Source organism: Habropoda laboriosa, unplaced genomic scaffold, assembly GCF_001263275.1.
Source record: "Habropoda laboriosa isolate 0110345459 unplaced genomic scaffold, ASM126327v1 scaffold64, whole genome shotgun sequence".
NCBI lineage: Eukaryota > Metazoa > Arthropoda > Insecta > Hymenoptera > Apidae > Habropoda > Habropoda laboriosa.
In genome coordinates, this window is record NW_017100183.1 from 1729927 (window position 1) to 1746824 (window position 16898).

Here is a 16898-nt window from a genome sequence, read left to right on the forward strand (position 1 = left end):
GTTCGAGACCGATGGTGATTTGCATACATCGTCGCTTCTTATTCTCTCGTTAAATTCCTCGGAACTTGCAGTAACGTTAATTAAGGAGGAATTACAGTACGAAAGTGATTACGCCTAGGCGGAAGGATAGCAGCAACGGCAGAGGGATGAAAAGTTAAATACCCCGGGAGATTACTTTTTAATCATAGTTTATCCGCATTGAAGAGCTTCTACTTATCTTGTTCGTGCAATTAAAGTGCAACGGCGTCCTGTCGCTTGTACTACTCGTCGGAGATCTGGACAGTTTGCCCATTCGACGAAACATTCGGAAGCAACGAAAGCGGAAAAGAGGAAAGTATAAAGGATACACCAAGTGTTTTATTCTGCAGTAAAGAAGCGATCGTAGCGGAGAAATTGTATTTATTTTACGGCAAAAATGAAAGGAAAACACACGGGGAGGTCCGGCTAGCAACGATACGCTACGTGTTTATTCAGCATTATATTTTTAATACGCTACCGATTTTTCGCTTCGCGTAAATTGCAGGGATGATCGAACTTGTGTTTGTGTGTACAGAGGAGGCTGGAAGTTTCACGAGAGAATTCGTGGTCGTTCGTGATCGGATGAGAGAGGAGAGAGACCTTTTCTATTTCGACCGGTGTGTGGGACCAAGTCTCTCGGACGGTATTTAATTGAAATAAATAGCCGTCGAAGAACACAGAGTTGGCCGAGCATGTACGCGTGGCTTGAATAAGCCACCAGGACCAAGACCACTTTGGAACAATGGGACCAATACGATTAATTCAGAATCCCCGGGCGCGAATGTAATAACGATTGCCGGCAAAACTTGGGGTAAACAGGTTTGGAGATCGATGATACCGAACTCTGCATTATGCTATGCAATGCATATCCTTGATTTGATGAAAGAGCGATACACCTCGAAAATTGCTCATTTTGAGACAATTAACTCTCTCAAATCTCAAAATTAACAATTTTTGAGGTGTACGAAAGTGAGCTGTTTCAAAAAAAAGGAAAATATACAAAATTTTTACCATAAAAAATTTCAAGCCGATTTCCTGAAAAATTTAGTTTCATTAATTGTCACTCTTCCAACAAATATCACAAATGGTTCCTTCAAATTTTCGACGATCATATTTTCACGATTCAATTAACTCTTTGCCCGAGATTTGAAAAACTACTTGCCGCGCGCGGTATCTCGCCGGATTGATCCGATCTCTAGACACAGCTAGGCAAGTCTCGTTCTTATTAGTTCTATAACTTAATTATCCGCAGCGAGAAAGCATTAAGCCAACTCGGCAGACGAGGGCGTATAGCTTGGTATAATTGAATTGTAAGCCGCCTTTGCGATGCCTACGGGAATTCTATGGTGAACGACAATCGACGCGTATTATGCGAAGAGTACAGGCGGAATTTATCACGCACAACTCACCGTTGCGTTGTTCGGCCGTCGCGTGATAATGAAATTTGACCAGCAACGATCATTGCTACAGTCCACCTTCCTCTATGTACAACTCTATCGACAACTCGAGCGCGATAGAACAGAGCGTGAAAATCGATCGAGAGGGAAAAAAGGAAATGTCACAGAACTGTCCCTTGGATCGTTCGAAGATCTCTGTCTCGGACGTAAAGTCGATAATTGAAGAGTCGATGAGCAACGTAACGGGGAAAGATGTTGCACGCGAAGCTAGAAAATCACCGGAGTTTCTCCCGTTTTAATGGACGCTCGACTCGACTCGTCGTCGAGCTTTCCAACATCTTCGCCGAGTGCTTCTAAATGTAACTCTGTTTTTCGACAATCCTTGGAGAAAAAAAAAAGCAGGAGAAGAAAAATGGACAGCGGTCTGTCTGCGTAGAAAATAAAACGGTAAATATTTGGAGAGAAACACAAACGTTTCACCGCAAAGAACGAGACCCCTAAAGAACGAGGAATTTTATTAAAATTCGCGGACCGCTGTGTGCTCGCGTAAATTGCACTTTTGCGAATTCACGCGAATCACCCGAAACGCTTTAATTAAACGTAACTCTAATAAGGAGTTTCATTCCTAGCCCCCATCGCAGTTGCAATATGCCGGGTAATAAATCCCAGCCGTCGATGTTTTTCCTGCCCAGGTGCTTTATCTACGGGGATGATTCTCCTAGATGAAAAAGTCGATCTCCTGTAATAGAACAATCGTCGCGCGATCCCCTTATTTTTCTCCGTAGAAAGAGGATTCTTTTTTCTTAATTAACAGCGGAACACAAACTGATCGATCGCGCGACGTTCATTTGCATTTCGTCGAAACGTGAAAAGTTTATCGACACTCTCCCGTCTCGTTCTCCGTTCGGTCGACGTTCAACCCTTTCGCCACGGCAGATTTTAACGCGCAACGTGGGTGACCGCGTTATCTTAAAGTTCGTAAGGATAAAATTAAGTATTAACCCTCATACGTTCCTCGGGTGAAAATTCACACATAGTCTCTTCCAGATGCTGTACCGTTAGGATAGTGACACTAGTAGAATTAGACGCACCAGGAGGATCCTTTGGCCGTTCGAAGCTCGAACAGCTTACTCATAGGGGTACAAACTCCAGGAAAAGCGAAGGCATAAAGGACAGTGTCCCCGCACATTTTAGTCAATACAGTAAGTTCTCTACAAGTGTCAGTCAGTTTGGATTCTACAAGTGTCAGTATAGATGGTCCTACGCCTATGTTATCCTCGCTCGCTGTCAGTCAAGCGTGTAACGCTATACCACTCGGTTTCTTTTACGAGATTTCACGGCTCGACAATTCACAATAGAAAAATATAATTTCTTTAATTTTACTTTTTTTCATCTGAAATTTTTTTTAACATGTTGCTGAGATTTTTCTGATGAAAATGATATCAAACATGATATAATTTGAACATTTACTTATTCACTGTCACGCCAGACAAATGTTGTTCAAATTATGTCGTGTTTGATGTAGTTTTCATCAGAAAAATCTCATCAATATATTAAGAAAAATTTCGGGATAAAAAACGGTAAAATTAAAAAAGTTGGTATTTAAATCGCTTGGTTGCCTCGACTCACGTTTCATCCTTATCTTTTATTCGCTGTCCTTGTCTACGATCGGCAAACTACAAAGGCGGGCGCCAGGCTCGAAAACGTAGTCCCTGACTCTACAAGTGTCAGGTTTAGCTTCCTTGCGGTCTGACCCTTGTGGGGAATTTACTGTAGTTGGTTTCACCTCGTCCCGCGCACCACTGTACGTGATTCCTGTAAAACATTAATAAAACCACTTTTGCACACCAAGTAAACGTTCTTCGAGACTCCTCTTTTTGCCGAGGCATAACAGTACCACGTTTGATTTCTTTCTGAATGCGTTATAACTTCGTGTATTTGACATTCACAAATTTAACTAACTTTCAATGAAACGTAGCGTAAAAGATCGCTTATAACATTAAGCAAAATATAGAGCGACTCACGCGTAACTATTTTTGAGGAACCGTACGAGGGTTGAATTAAGGTGAAAGCGCGGCAAAAGGCTCCGCCATTTAATAGGGGGAAGGTGAAGGCGTTAAAATAAATCTCTAAACGTTTCCTTTACAAGTCGAACTATGTCGTCTGAGTCCTCAACGAGGAATGCCCCGTCCTGAAACCCAAAACTCTCTTCAACCTCTCCTCCCTTCTCCTGTCCATGACGAACGTTCTTCTACGTCGCGGCGACGACTCCACGGCGTCCTTCTCTAAACAGCAATTAGAGTCTCGCTCTCGCCGCGACACCCAACCCAGCCAGAATAGCTTACAGACAATATAGCGCGAGCAAATTTTCAAAACGCCTATAAGCACCGACAGTAGCGAAAGGGTTAAAGATTAACACGGAAGCACTAGTTGGATAAAACGTCGTAAACGTTTAACGCAACCACTTGGCGTAATTTGTGGCTGCACACGATTCCGCCAACAGTTGCGCTCGCGATAAACCCTTTCCATGGAATAGGAAGAACGCTATCTTTCTTCTTATCCTCCTTTTATAACCCGTCGCAGTTTTCTGCTACTCGAATATCCAAAGTTAAATGGTTGAATATTTCACAGATCGTGCATATGCCGGAGGAAAGATTCAAGGGCATGTGGCAAGACGCCATCGAGGAAAGAGGAGACAGGGACAGTTGCATCCCCTTTCTGGTAACTGTTGGCAACTTTCTCAGCCGCGTTCGGCCATCGATTTGACATTAAGAAGCTACCCTTGCCGTTATCTCGCTCGGAGAGATCCTCCCGTGGAAAGGGGGATAGCGTCTAGAGAAACATCGTTCAATTTTTCTCTCGGGAAGCGATGCACGCGCATTGTGCCCGATAAGCGGCGTTCCCATAGAAATTCCTCTTTCACCGCGCGGATATTAAATTCATTTGTAACATTACAACGCGTACTTACCTACTTTCGTTCTACGCCGTTTTCATTTTTCATAAAGAGCCACGGGGCGGGTTATTTTTTAATAATCGCCAGCTTAAAACGACGTGTGTTTGTGAAATGCTCGCGCTAGCGAAACCGGCAACGCGCGAAATTCTCGCTTTATTTCGTAAAACCAATATGACAACCGATCAATTCTTTTTTTTTTTCTCCCCCCATCGAAGCTTTTTTCCCTTCCATTTGTCATGCTGCGCGACACGCGACTGTAAATTTATTTAAAAAGGCGAGAAAGAGCGAGGGGAGGAAAAATCGTGGATCGGCACGCGCGACAAAATTGTCTGTCAAACTTTCACGGAAGAAACGCGTCAATTCTGTGACATTTTCCCGCTGACCGGTGGTCAACAATCGATTCGTTTGCCGCACGCGCGTGATTTCGTTCGCTTCGTTTTCCGCGGAAATTGAATCGACCGTTCTCCTTAATCTCTCGATCGAAATTCAGTTGAGATTTTCTCGGTGAGATATCTAATTTCTGTGCTGTCGCGTGTAATTTGCATCTGCATGTGCAGAGCAAGAGAAAGTACAAGGCTAGTGTTTCTAAATCGAGAAATCAGCGATCGACGTATCATTCGAAGAAATAGCAAAAGAAAAGAAGCAAAGACCCTTGAGAACTTTCTCTCTTAGTTCCTCACTCTTCGAGAACGATCACAGACTCATTCTGAATATCTGTTAAGAAGTCGAGTTAAGTCTCGCGAAGCCTTTTTTTACAATGTTTAAACTCGTTACGACAATCTGCATGCGCACACGGGTTCTCCCATTAAATCACACGTACGTTATTTGCATACCCGGTTGGTCCCTCCTTTCCGTGAATTCAGCGGACCGGACTCGCTAATATCAGCGAGTTTGAAGGCGGTGGTTATGCATTCACGGTGTTTGTGCGCCCGGTCAGCATTAAATAGTTCTCGGGCTGCTATTGCAAGTTCCTGTCCTATTATCGTTCGAATCAGACTCGGTTCATTTCGAGCAGCGAATCTAGCTGTTGTTTATCCCTTTCGCGGAACCAGCCATCGGTACGCCATTAACGAACGGGTCGTCGTGCCATTAGTGCACACCATGCACATTAAGAGTGTCTCGCGTTTTTTCTGTTTTTGGACCGCCCAGTGTGTCCGTGTAAAATCTTAGAGGATTTCGTTGGAACAGCAGAGGACTTAAGAGTGTATTGGATAAAGAGAATGTTGTTGAGGCCTTGTTCTGTATTTTAAAATAAATCTTCACTGTGAGTTGTCGAGGCGCGAATCAGTGCGACACGCTTAGTGGATGCCGGCTATAACCGGCGCTAGCCAGTGCGAAGCATTTAGTGGATGCCGGATATAACCGGCGCTAGTCGCGAAAGGGTTAATCACGCGGTCATTAGCAAAGTTCTGCCACGATCATCCGGGAAAATTAAATGCCACTCTACAGCCTTTGGTAGCCTATTGAATTTTATTTTATGGGATGTTCTCTTAGTAGAAATTTAACGAACGATTCTGGATGAAGAATGCAACTGCTAAGATCAGGATGATTAAATGCAACCCTATAGTCTTTGATATTGTATCAAATTTTATATGTCACGTACACGATATTTTTTAGTGGAAATTTAACGAATGATTCTGGACGAAGAATGCAATTGCTAATTGCTTTGATACTGCATCAAATTTTACGTACCACGTTCAAGATATTTTCTTAGTGGACATTTAAGAAACGATTCCGAACGAAGAATGCAATTTCTTCCGAACGGAGATCAACCGACTTTTAATTCGACAAAGTGGACGCATCACCTGTGACGAAGCAAAAGCATGTATTCAAACGAACGTGCATGGTTACAGTCGATACGCCAGCAACACCGAGAGAATCGTAATAAAGAGAGGTGCTCAGGGGAGCGTAGGATGCTTCGGGATATACGAGATTGCCAGCTCACAGAACTGTCGAAATTTGAAAATTCTTTTTCCTGTCTGCTGCTCTTTTCTTCTCTCATTGTCTTTTCCTTTTAATTTCCACTCCTGACGCGCTTTACCATTCATTTCTCGTCCGCAAGCTAGATCCTTGGATCCCTCATCTCGCGCAGGATATTAATATTCTGGATTCTTAGAGCTTCTATCCTGAGAAAGGGTGAAAACTTTACCGGACAGTTTCATTCCTTACATCGGATCGCTCTCGTCTTACCTAAAAAAAAGAAAGAAAACCGACCAAGACTTGTACGCGTAACGGTCTGTATAGCTATCGATCACCGCGTAAAATACTACAAATCCAACTCTAAATTGCAAACGCACGATCATTTCAAGCCTATAAATTTTCTATCGCATCGGATTGCCTCCGCTTTATAAACGAATCTCTACGAACGAGCAATTCAGAACGATAAAACGAAATACCCTATATACTCGGGGACGATAACGGGGCGTCGTTATCGCCAACATCTAACAACTCGTGAAACACGCGATTTCTGCCCGGGAGATATTCCTTACGCGTCGCGAATGCAAACGATCAAGTTGAACCCACGCTTGTCATATACCGGGGCTCGTTTTCAGGCTGACTAAATGCGAATACCGGATGCGCCGTTTATAACGCGCGACACACCAACGACACGAGGGCGAGTAGACAGAGAGTTGAATCGAGTGGAGGACGGTGAAATAAACGCGAGAAAGAGAGAGAAGCGAGGTAGAGTGAATGATAAAAAAATTAATATATGCTTATTCTTGTGAGATGAATGAAGTTTCACATGCTCGATGCAGGCATATCTAAAAATCGTGGGATAATTGTGGAATTGGTTTAATAATATTTTGCGAGTGATGGCGTGAATGTAGTGTGTTTGTCGAATCGTCTCGAGATTTGCAGAACGAGCGGATCATGGAGAGAAACAGGGAGTGAAACAGTAGAACCGCGTTGTTATTGATATCAGAGAGTGCGTGAGAATATTTGCGAGATATAATAAGAGACCGTTGATCAGCTTATCATTATTCCTATTTACGTGTGTCTATAGTTAATATGAAATTATTGTTAGAAAATATATTGCTATTGAACTTATTATCACGTGTTATACAACCACAATAATAATTTAACGAGCTCGATGAATCAGCATTTGTCCCTTTACGTTCTTTCACCGTGTTAACAATCCCTTTCTACACCCTGCATCTCGCTTTTCTCGATGCTAAATTGTCGAAGGATTAAATTGTTTCGAAAGGGTTAAACGGGCATCCGCACCGACTAAACTCGTAGCTTCTGTGCTTTTCGTAACGATCCAGAGATTTTTCGCGTATTCAGAGATAGCTGGGGAAATGGTGGAATAATTCTACTTCGTTGTTACTTTGTCGCGGATTTTTCCAACTCGGTATGATTATTAGTGGGACTGTAAAATTTTAGTATCCTCTGTTGAACAGAGTTAAAAAACTAATATTTCTGAGATACTAACGTAAGAGAGACTAATTTGCTGCGAGGGTCACTTTAAAACCGAAAGGCAAACGTACCAAAATTGAAATATTTTCCCACATTTCTTCAATCTTTGCTTTAACGAGTCAGATTCGTGTCACAGATTTTGGTCAAGAATGAATTTTAATTCCAATTTTCTGGATAAAACTGAAGATTATTTAATTAAGATTATTTAAGATTTTAATGAAGATTGTTAATTAAGCTAGAATAACTTAGCTTTTCTTACTTAATATAGTACTAAAGCACTAAACAGCTGACGCTGAGAGCATAGTCAAGGGGTTAATTACAAAAAGCAGAAGGCATCTTGTTAATTAGCTACGAATAGTGTCCTTACTTATCTTATCTTACGAATTGCTTAAACTTCAAACGCTCGTATCTCAGAAAGTCTCTTAACTATGCAATTATTTTGTACCCCAGTCCACTTTGAGTGTCCAGGGGTACGCGTAGTTCTTAGCTTGGTATCCTTTTGCAAAAGTGAGAATTTTCTTTGGAAAAGGATACCAATTACCAGGTCCCACCACGAGGAGGTGACTACGCAAGGGACCCGACAAAAACACATGCCCTACTGGCAGCTCTCTATCTTCAGAGATACGCGTTTCCCATTCGTAGCAAAAGGGAAGTGAATTTTCTCACACTTAATGCAATACTTCAAAATTCCATGCTCTAGCTTAATAAAAATTCTAAATTCAGACGAATTCGCGAGCATTCGAAAGAACCAACAAGCCTAAACGACGTACCCGCGAGCATCGCGCGCTACTCGCGGAAATTACGTCGCGTAATAGCTCGCAGGCACTGAATGATCGAGAATCGATATTCGCGGGAACATTATCGTTCCATACAGTAAAAAGTAGAGGGTACTTTTATTAATTTGCTACGAACGGGAGGCGTATCTCTGTAAGAGAGCGCGCACATTATATTCGGTACAATTTTCTATCTTAGAATTACTTATTTTATTTTACTTTATGAACTAACTTAAAGTTAAGACGCAAGCATCCCACGACGTCCATCGGCGGACGAGTAGAATATTTCTTTAGTGCCTTATGCTAACTTATTTTAGCTTATGGGCTACTTAAAGTTAAACTATCGACTAGCTTACATTACTATCTACTTGCTACCGCTTATTTTATATTACCTAGGAGATAGTCAAATCAAAGGCTGCTGTTTTATTTAGTTTTGCATTTAAGTTGGTCTAGTTTTGGCTTTTAATTCGAATCATTGCATCTGTACTTCTCTTTCCCAATTTTCAGTAAGCGTAAAAGTTTCAAATTGATAAGAAATTGTGCACATAGTACCCTTTCGTGAATTACTTCAATATGTCTTTCTTTAATTTCACTTTAGAAGGGATATTCTCAATTTTTATCATCGTATTTTATAATTTTGTAATTTATCCATATAATATTCCCCGTAATATTAGTTTCGTAAATATATTATTCGAGCTGAGGTCCTACCTATATAATTCTCTAATTTATGAGAATTAATAAATTCGGTTATTTACACCAAAAGTACATCATAAATTAGGTTACGACGATAAATCACCAGTGCATATTTTCACCGAATATGCCGAAAATCGCGAGAGTGGATCCCATAATAGAATTTGTGGTAATAGACCTCGAATTTTAACTCGCGACAATGGAGTTCGTCTTTAAAATCCCGACAATCTGTTTCACCTGTAAAATCGAGATACTCGTCTTTCTGAAAACGTGACAAATCATTAAAAAATCGAGTCATACGACTCACCACTCACGAACCGCACAGCTGGACACTGAAAGCCACCGAGTCTTCCTTCGTGAAACCATTTGAATGCCCCCGGGATTGAACTTCGATAGCATCGGAGTTCGCAATGACAGGTTTCGAGAAACAAGTCCAATTACCAAGACCCAGCCAGGCGTTGAATGCCTGTAGAAGAGTCGCGCGCGAATTTTACGAACCGCGATACATTTTAATTTCGTTCCAACTCCTTGAATTTTATCCGGTAAGGGAAACCGCGAATTTACATCGTCTCTGATTTTATAATATAGTTAAATTTTGATGGAAAAGCGCGTGAAAAAGTTCGGGGGGAATATGAAATAAACGCGAAGTGTATAAAGCAAAATAGGGGAGGAAACCGCGATTGTATAATTCCCGATTCTGTAATAAAGTTAAATTCGGATAGAATCGCCGGGGAAAAATTGAAAAATAGAAAAACCGTCGAATATACGCGGTGTGTAAACAAAGGTGAAAACGAAACAGGGGTGAAGCTACTGTTATACGCGATGTAACAGATCTTCGTATCGATCGAAACCAGTAAAAAGGGAGAATTTATCGAAAAAGAATGGATTCTAAAACGTATTAGAAGGGAAAAGTATCGGGATGGTTTAATTATCGACGGGTATTCTGCGCGAGAATAGTGGCTCTCGCGGCGATCGAGTCCGTATTTAAACTCGTGGCAGCTCAGCTGATATGTCACCTGGAAATTTTGACCAACCACCGAAAAAACCAAATATACAACTCACCGTTCGCGGATAGCGTGAATTTGGCTGCTTTCGGTTCCCCTTTCGAGTCGCTCAAATCCCCTTCGAGTTGCTTCCGCAAGATCCACAAAGTTTGAATGCCTGTGGAATTGGCGAACGCGAAATGTGGACGAAACGCGATTTATTTCGGTTTTATTTAGCGAGGGAAATCCCGAATTTACATTACTCTCGATTTTATTTTCATAGAACGCGAATCGAAAGAGAAAGTATGAAATAAACGCGGTATGTAAATTGAATGAAAAGAAAGAACGCGAATGTATACAATTCTTGATTTTGTAAGAAAGCGAAATTGGAATAGAAAGTTCGTAAAAGAAAATGAAAAAAAAACGCGGTAAATTAAACAGAAAATAAAATAGGGATGAAGCTATACGCGATATAACAAATTCTCGTATCGATCAAAAATAGTAAATTGGGGTATTTCGCGCGAAAATGAATTCTGAATAAGATTAACGCGAAAAACTATGGAAACGATTTAATTCCGGGGGGCAGTCGAGTCATATTCGAACTCGAAACATTCATACAGAAAATATATAACTCACAATTCGTAGACTTCACAGTCGGCCACCCTCAGAATTGCCTCAGCGCACCATTCCAGTCCTCCCAGCCTCGAATTTTGAGCTCATCAGTGGTCACTGCGATGTGGAAACTCCTCTCAGACCCATGAAACCCTTGTAATTCCCTCAGAGAATCGTTGGAGCCCCTCAGCCCTGAATTTCGATTCCACCAGTGGCTACAGTCACAGATTTCCAGACCCACTGACCGAGACCCACCAGACTTGGAAAGCTGTGGAAGTGTCGCGCGAAATTGTGTACGAATCGCGATTTCTTTCAAGTGTAGTTTAATTAGTTGAATTTTATTTAGACCCGAAATCGCGAATTTTTTTAATCCTTTGATTCTGTAGTCCATTTTAGGTGGGGTATTTAGCAAAAGTTTGAGGGTGGTATCAAGTAGGCGCGTTGAAAGACAAAAGCAAAAACCGAATAAGGGACGAAGCTATTATCAAACGCGACGCGACGCAATGAATTCTCGTATCGATCGAAAATAATGGGCATTCGTAGCGAAAATTGACTCTAAATTGAATTAACGCGGTATACTATTGGGATACTCTAATAATGGGAGGGCGTGTGCACCTTTAGTGCAGTGGAGTTCGGATGTGAACACACATCCATCCAGATTTTCTTTCATCTCTTGGTAGTTCAGCTTCGAACATGCACATGCATATATAAAACCAATCACCAAACCCAAAAAAATTCACTCACAGTTCGCAGACAGGCAGCTGGGCTCTGCAATGTCGATTTGGTTGCATCCTTCCTTCCTTCCTTCCTTCCTCTCAGACCGCTCGAATTCCTCGGCGTTGATTTTCCAAGACTCACACTTTGTGAGTCACTGTGGAATGGGCGACGCGAAAATTGTACGAAACGCGATTTATTTAAGGTTTGTTTAACTGGGGAAACCGCGACTTTGTATTATACTCGATTTTCATAACAGAGTTCAATTCAATCAAAACACGCGACGATAATTGGAGGAGAGTGTCAGTTAAACGCGCAAAAATATTCAATAATAAGCGAACTAGGGATGAAGCTATTATCACAATACGCGATGCACTGACTCTAATATTTAGAAGAAATGAAAAATTCTCAAATATATCCCGAAAATAGATTTTTAGTTGCGGCAAACTAGTGAGACGGTTTAATTGAGGGTGGGTCGTGAACTCACTTTTGAGCTCACAATATACAACTAACTACTAAACCATATCGCCAAAAAAAAACCCATTTTTGTAACTCACTGTTCGCAGATTAGGCAGCTGGGCTCTGCAACTGCAATTTGGCGGCACTTCGTCCTTCCTTCCTTCCTCTCAGATCGTTCGAGGTCCTTGGCGTTGATTTCCCAAGACTCACAGACTCACAAAATGTGAGTCACTGTGGAATGGGCGACGCGAAAAGTACTTCGAAACGCGATTTATTTAGTTCTTTTAACAGGGGAAACCGCGATTTCATATTATTCCCGATTTTTATAATGAAGCTACATTTAGATAGAATACGCGTAAAAAGAAAGTATGAAATTATACAGAGAGCAAAAATAAAACGCGAAGTCGTAGCTTTCTCGATTCTATGTTGTAAGTAAACTTTGATAAAGTACGCGACGATAATTGGAGGAAAGTGTCAGTTAAACGCGTAAAAATATTCAATAATAAGCGAACTAGGGATGAAGCTACTATTACAATACTCGACACGACGACTCTAATATTTATCAAACTAGCAAAAATTCTCAAATATATCGCGAAAATAGATTTTTAATTACGGCAATCTAGTGAGACGGTTTAATCAAGGGTGGGCATAGTGCACGAGTATAGTGCACTCGTTACAAATCAGCTCGCAATAGACAGTTCAATAATAAAATAACTAACTACTTAATCATGCAAAATTCATGCAAATTCTATGAATAGCTGTAAATCATTAGTACACGAAATAACAAATCATCAAATAAATTCAACATGAAAGAAAATATCAGAGAAAATGTCAGAGAAATAAAAGAAATTCGAAAAATTTCAAATTAATTTCAATAGCTGAAAGAAAAGTACGTATTATCGATCCTGTAACAAACAAAGTATTTAATTAATGGATATCTGAAACGTCGAAATTTTCATTAGTAAACATCTCAAATTCGTTTCAACGCCCTATTCGACAAGCCTGAACGACAACAACGACTAAAATTCAAACGTGGAGTTCCCTAAACCATCAAAACAATCTCGATATTCAAGGTCTTATTTCTAAACCGAAGTTCGAAATTGAGTAATTAAAGTCTGATATTAAGGGTCTAACGCGTACCGGTAATTGTTAAATGTTTGATTTAAAAAGAAAAATTTGTCTAACAGGTAGTAATTGAAATTCTATAATATATAAGTTTGAGAGGAAGGTAGAGTGTGTATAGGGCGGACATAGGCTAGCTGGTAGCCCTCGACCATCCTATTCACATCTCAGAACCTTTAAGACTAATTTGCCGCGAAGTGTCTATGGCCCAGTATAAAGGGTGAATGAGCTCGCGGGAGCTCGCGGGTCCTTATATACCTGCGGTACCCCTTCCCCAAAATCATTAGCAAAGTCGTTAATAATTCGGGCGGGAATCGACTATTTTTCGCGGGATACAATATGCAATGACTCTAGTATTTATGAAAATTCAAAGATATATATTTGAAAAATCGATTATTTATTGCGAAACACTAGTAAGACGGTTTATTTGGGGACAGTTCGATAGACAATACAACTAACTACCCATATCGCCAGAAAAAAACCCACTTTGGTAACTCACCGTTCGCAGATTAGGCAGCTGGGCTCTGCAACGTGAATTTGGCATTGCCTCCTTCCTTCCTTCCTTCCTTCCTCTCAGATCGTCATCCTTCAGTCAATCATTCCAGTCCCAGTTCATTTTCCAAGACTCACAGACTCACACTTTGTGAGTCACTGTGGAATGGGCGACGCGAAAAGTATTTCGAAACGCGATTTATTTAGAGAGGGAGAAATCGCGAATTTACATTACTTTTGATTTTACTGTTAAACTAAACTTTCATAGAACGCGAATGAAAAATTGAAAGAGACAAACGCGAATTCGTATCTTTTTCGATTCTATAATGTAAGAAAATTTGCAGAAAATACGCGGCGATAATTGGGAAGAAGTATCAAGTTAATCGCGTAAAAATATTCAATAATAAGCGAACTAGGGATGAAGCTATTCTAACAATACGCGATGCAATGACTCTAATATTTATAAAAATTGAAAAATTCTCGTATAATTAATTACGGTAAACTAGTAAGTCGGTTTAATTAAGGGTGGGCATAGTGCACGAGTATAGTGCACTCGTTCCAAATCAGCTCACAATATACAGTTCAATAATAAAATAACTAACTACTTAATCATGCAAAATTCATGCAAATTCCATGGATAGCTGTAAATTATTAGTACACGAAATAACAAATCATCAAATAAATTCAATATCAGAGAAAATATCAGAGAAAATGTCAGAGAAATAAAAGAAATTCGAAAAATTTCAAATTAATTTCAATAGCTGAAAGAAAAGTACGTATTATCGATTATTAACCTGTAACAAACAAAGTATTTAATTAATGGATATCTGAAACGTCGAAATTTTCATTAGTAAACATCTCAAATTCGTTTCAACGCCCTATTCGACAAGCCTGAACGACAACAACGACTAAAATTCAAACGTGGAGTTCCCTAAACCATCAAAACAATCTCGATATTCAAGGTCTTATTTCTAAACCGAAGTCCGAAATTGAGTAATTAAAGTCTGATATTAAGGGTCTAACGCGTACCGGTAATTGTTAAATGTTTGATTTAAAAAGAAAAATTTGTCTAACAGGTAGTAATTGAAATTCTATAATATATAAGTTTGAGAGGAAGGTAGAGTGTGTATAGGGCGGACATAGGCTAGCTGGTAGCCCTCGACCATCCTATTCACATCTCAGAACCTTTAAGACTAATTTGCCGCGAAGTGTCTATGGCCCAGTATAAAGGGTGAATGAGCTCGCGGGAGCTCGCGGGTCCTTATATACCTGCGGTACCCCTTCCCCAAAATCATTAGCAAAGTCGTTAATAATTCGGGCGGGAATCGACTATTTTACGCGGGAAATCGACTAATTTTCGCGGGAGATCGACTACTTTTCGCGGGAAATTTCTGTTCTTCTATTATAATGCTGTAATACCGTATAATTTATTAATTTTCACAATTTTATTATTAATTTATATTTCTAACAATCTATTATAACGCTACGTAGAATAATTTACACGTTTCTGTAACTTTCTTTAATGGAAAACTAGGTTTTATCGTTCTCGTTACTTACTCGTGGTTTAATTAATTTTTTCGGGATTAAAAATCAGATCGACCTGTGGTCGTCGATAGAAAATAACTACAGCGATGGTAAAATTTATCGTGTTAAGTAATGTTTTGCACAGATTAGAAGTTTATTCGATATTTGTTTGTCATAATAGCACGAAATAAACTGTATCGTACGTTTCCTCTGTGTACACTAAATTTAAAGTTTACAGTTATTAAAAATTAAGCTAGCCTGTGGTCATATATCAAGAATAATACAGGGAGATTTCTTTTTTGCGGGAGATGGATAATTTTTCGCGGGAAATTTTCTTTATTCTGTTATAATGTTATAATACCGTATAATTTATAAATTCTCGCAATTTTATTATAAATTTATACTTTGAATAATTTATTACAATACTACATATAACAATTTATACGTTTTCATAACTTTCCTGGATAGAAAACTACTTTTCATACGTTTTAACGTTCTCATTAGTTGCTCGGGGTTAAATTAATTTGGTAAGGATTAAAAATCACGCCGATCCCTGGCCATCTAAATGAAAGTAACCATAGCGAAGGTAAAATTTATTGAGTTAAATAATGTTTTACACATACTAGAAGTTTGTTCAATATTTATTTGTCACAATACAGTGAAATATATTATATTATACATTTCCCCTGTTTACCTTAAATTTAAAGTTCGCGAGGATTGAAAATCAGGTTGACCCGAGTGGCCATCGACTACAAATGACCACGGTGAAGGAAAAATTATTATGTTAAATAACTTTTGACATGAATTAAAGAGTTATTCAACATTCCTTTATTTTATAATTCGTATCGTAGATTTTCTCCGATTGCACGAAATTTAACGTTTTGCTTACACGTTGTAACAGCTTTAATGTATCTGTATGTACGTCTTGCTGTCTCGCGGTATTTTTCCTGCGAATTCTCTGTTTAAAAATTATTTCAAAATAAAGCAACATTGGTGTACAACAGTTCAATCTAATTGTTTTTTAAATTCATATTGCGATACGGTGTATCTATGATTCTGCCTTGTAACAACCATCAACGAAGACGGCGACAAAAAATTTCCATTCCGCGAGAGGAAGTGAGAGGGACGACTCTCTATCCTCGTCGTCAATCAAATAATCGCGAAACGATAAAGAAATTAGCTTACGATCCGCGGTAGACTCGCGGTTTCGCGCGGGAGTCTCGCGGTTTCGCGCGGGAAACCACTTAACGACGCGTCTTGTTTAGTAAATAAATTTTACCGCGCTTCATTAGCAACGCTCAACTATAAATACCACGGCCGCGGACGCAGCCAAGCAGTCTGCTGCTGGGAGTGGACGAGGCATTATCATCGGTCGCCCTTCAGAGTGGGAGGACTGGGGACACGGGAACTGACACCTGGGTCACTCTCTGGAGGAGAGAACAACGGCTGGACTATCCGCCGGTCGCCTCTGAGCGAGGAGGAGGTCACCCGGACGCCTGAGGAAGCTCGGAGAGGATTGCTTAGTACTTCCGGTGGTGTGGAGAGAACTGCTGGACTATCCGCCGGTCGCCCCTGAGAGAGGAGACTACAGGGAGGTTACCTGGACGCCTGAGGAAGCTCGGAGAGGATTGCCTAGTACTTCTGTTGGTGTGGAGAGAACCACTGGACTATCCGCCGGTCGCCCCTGAGAGAGGAGACTACAGGGAGGTTACCCGGACGCCTGAAGAAGCTCGGAGAGGATTGC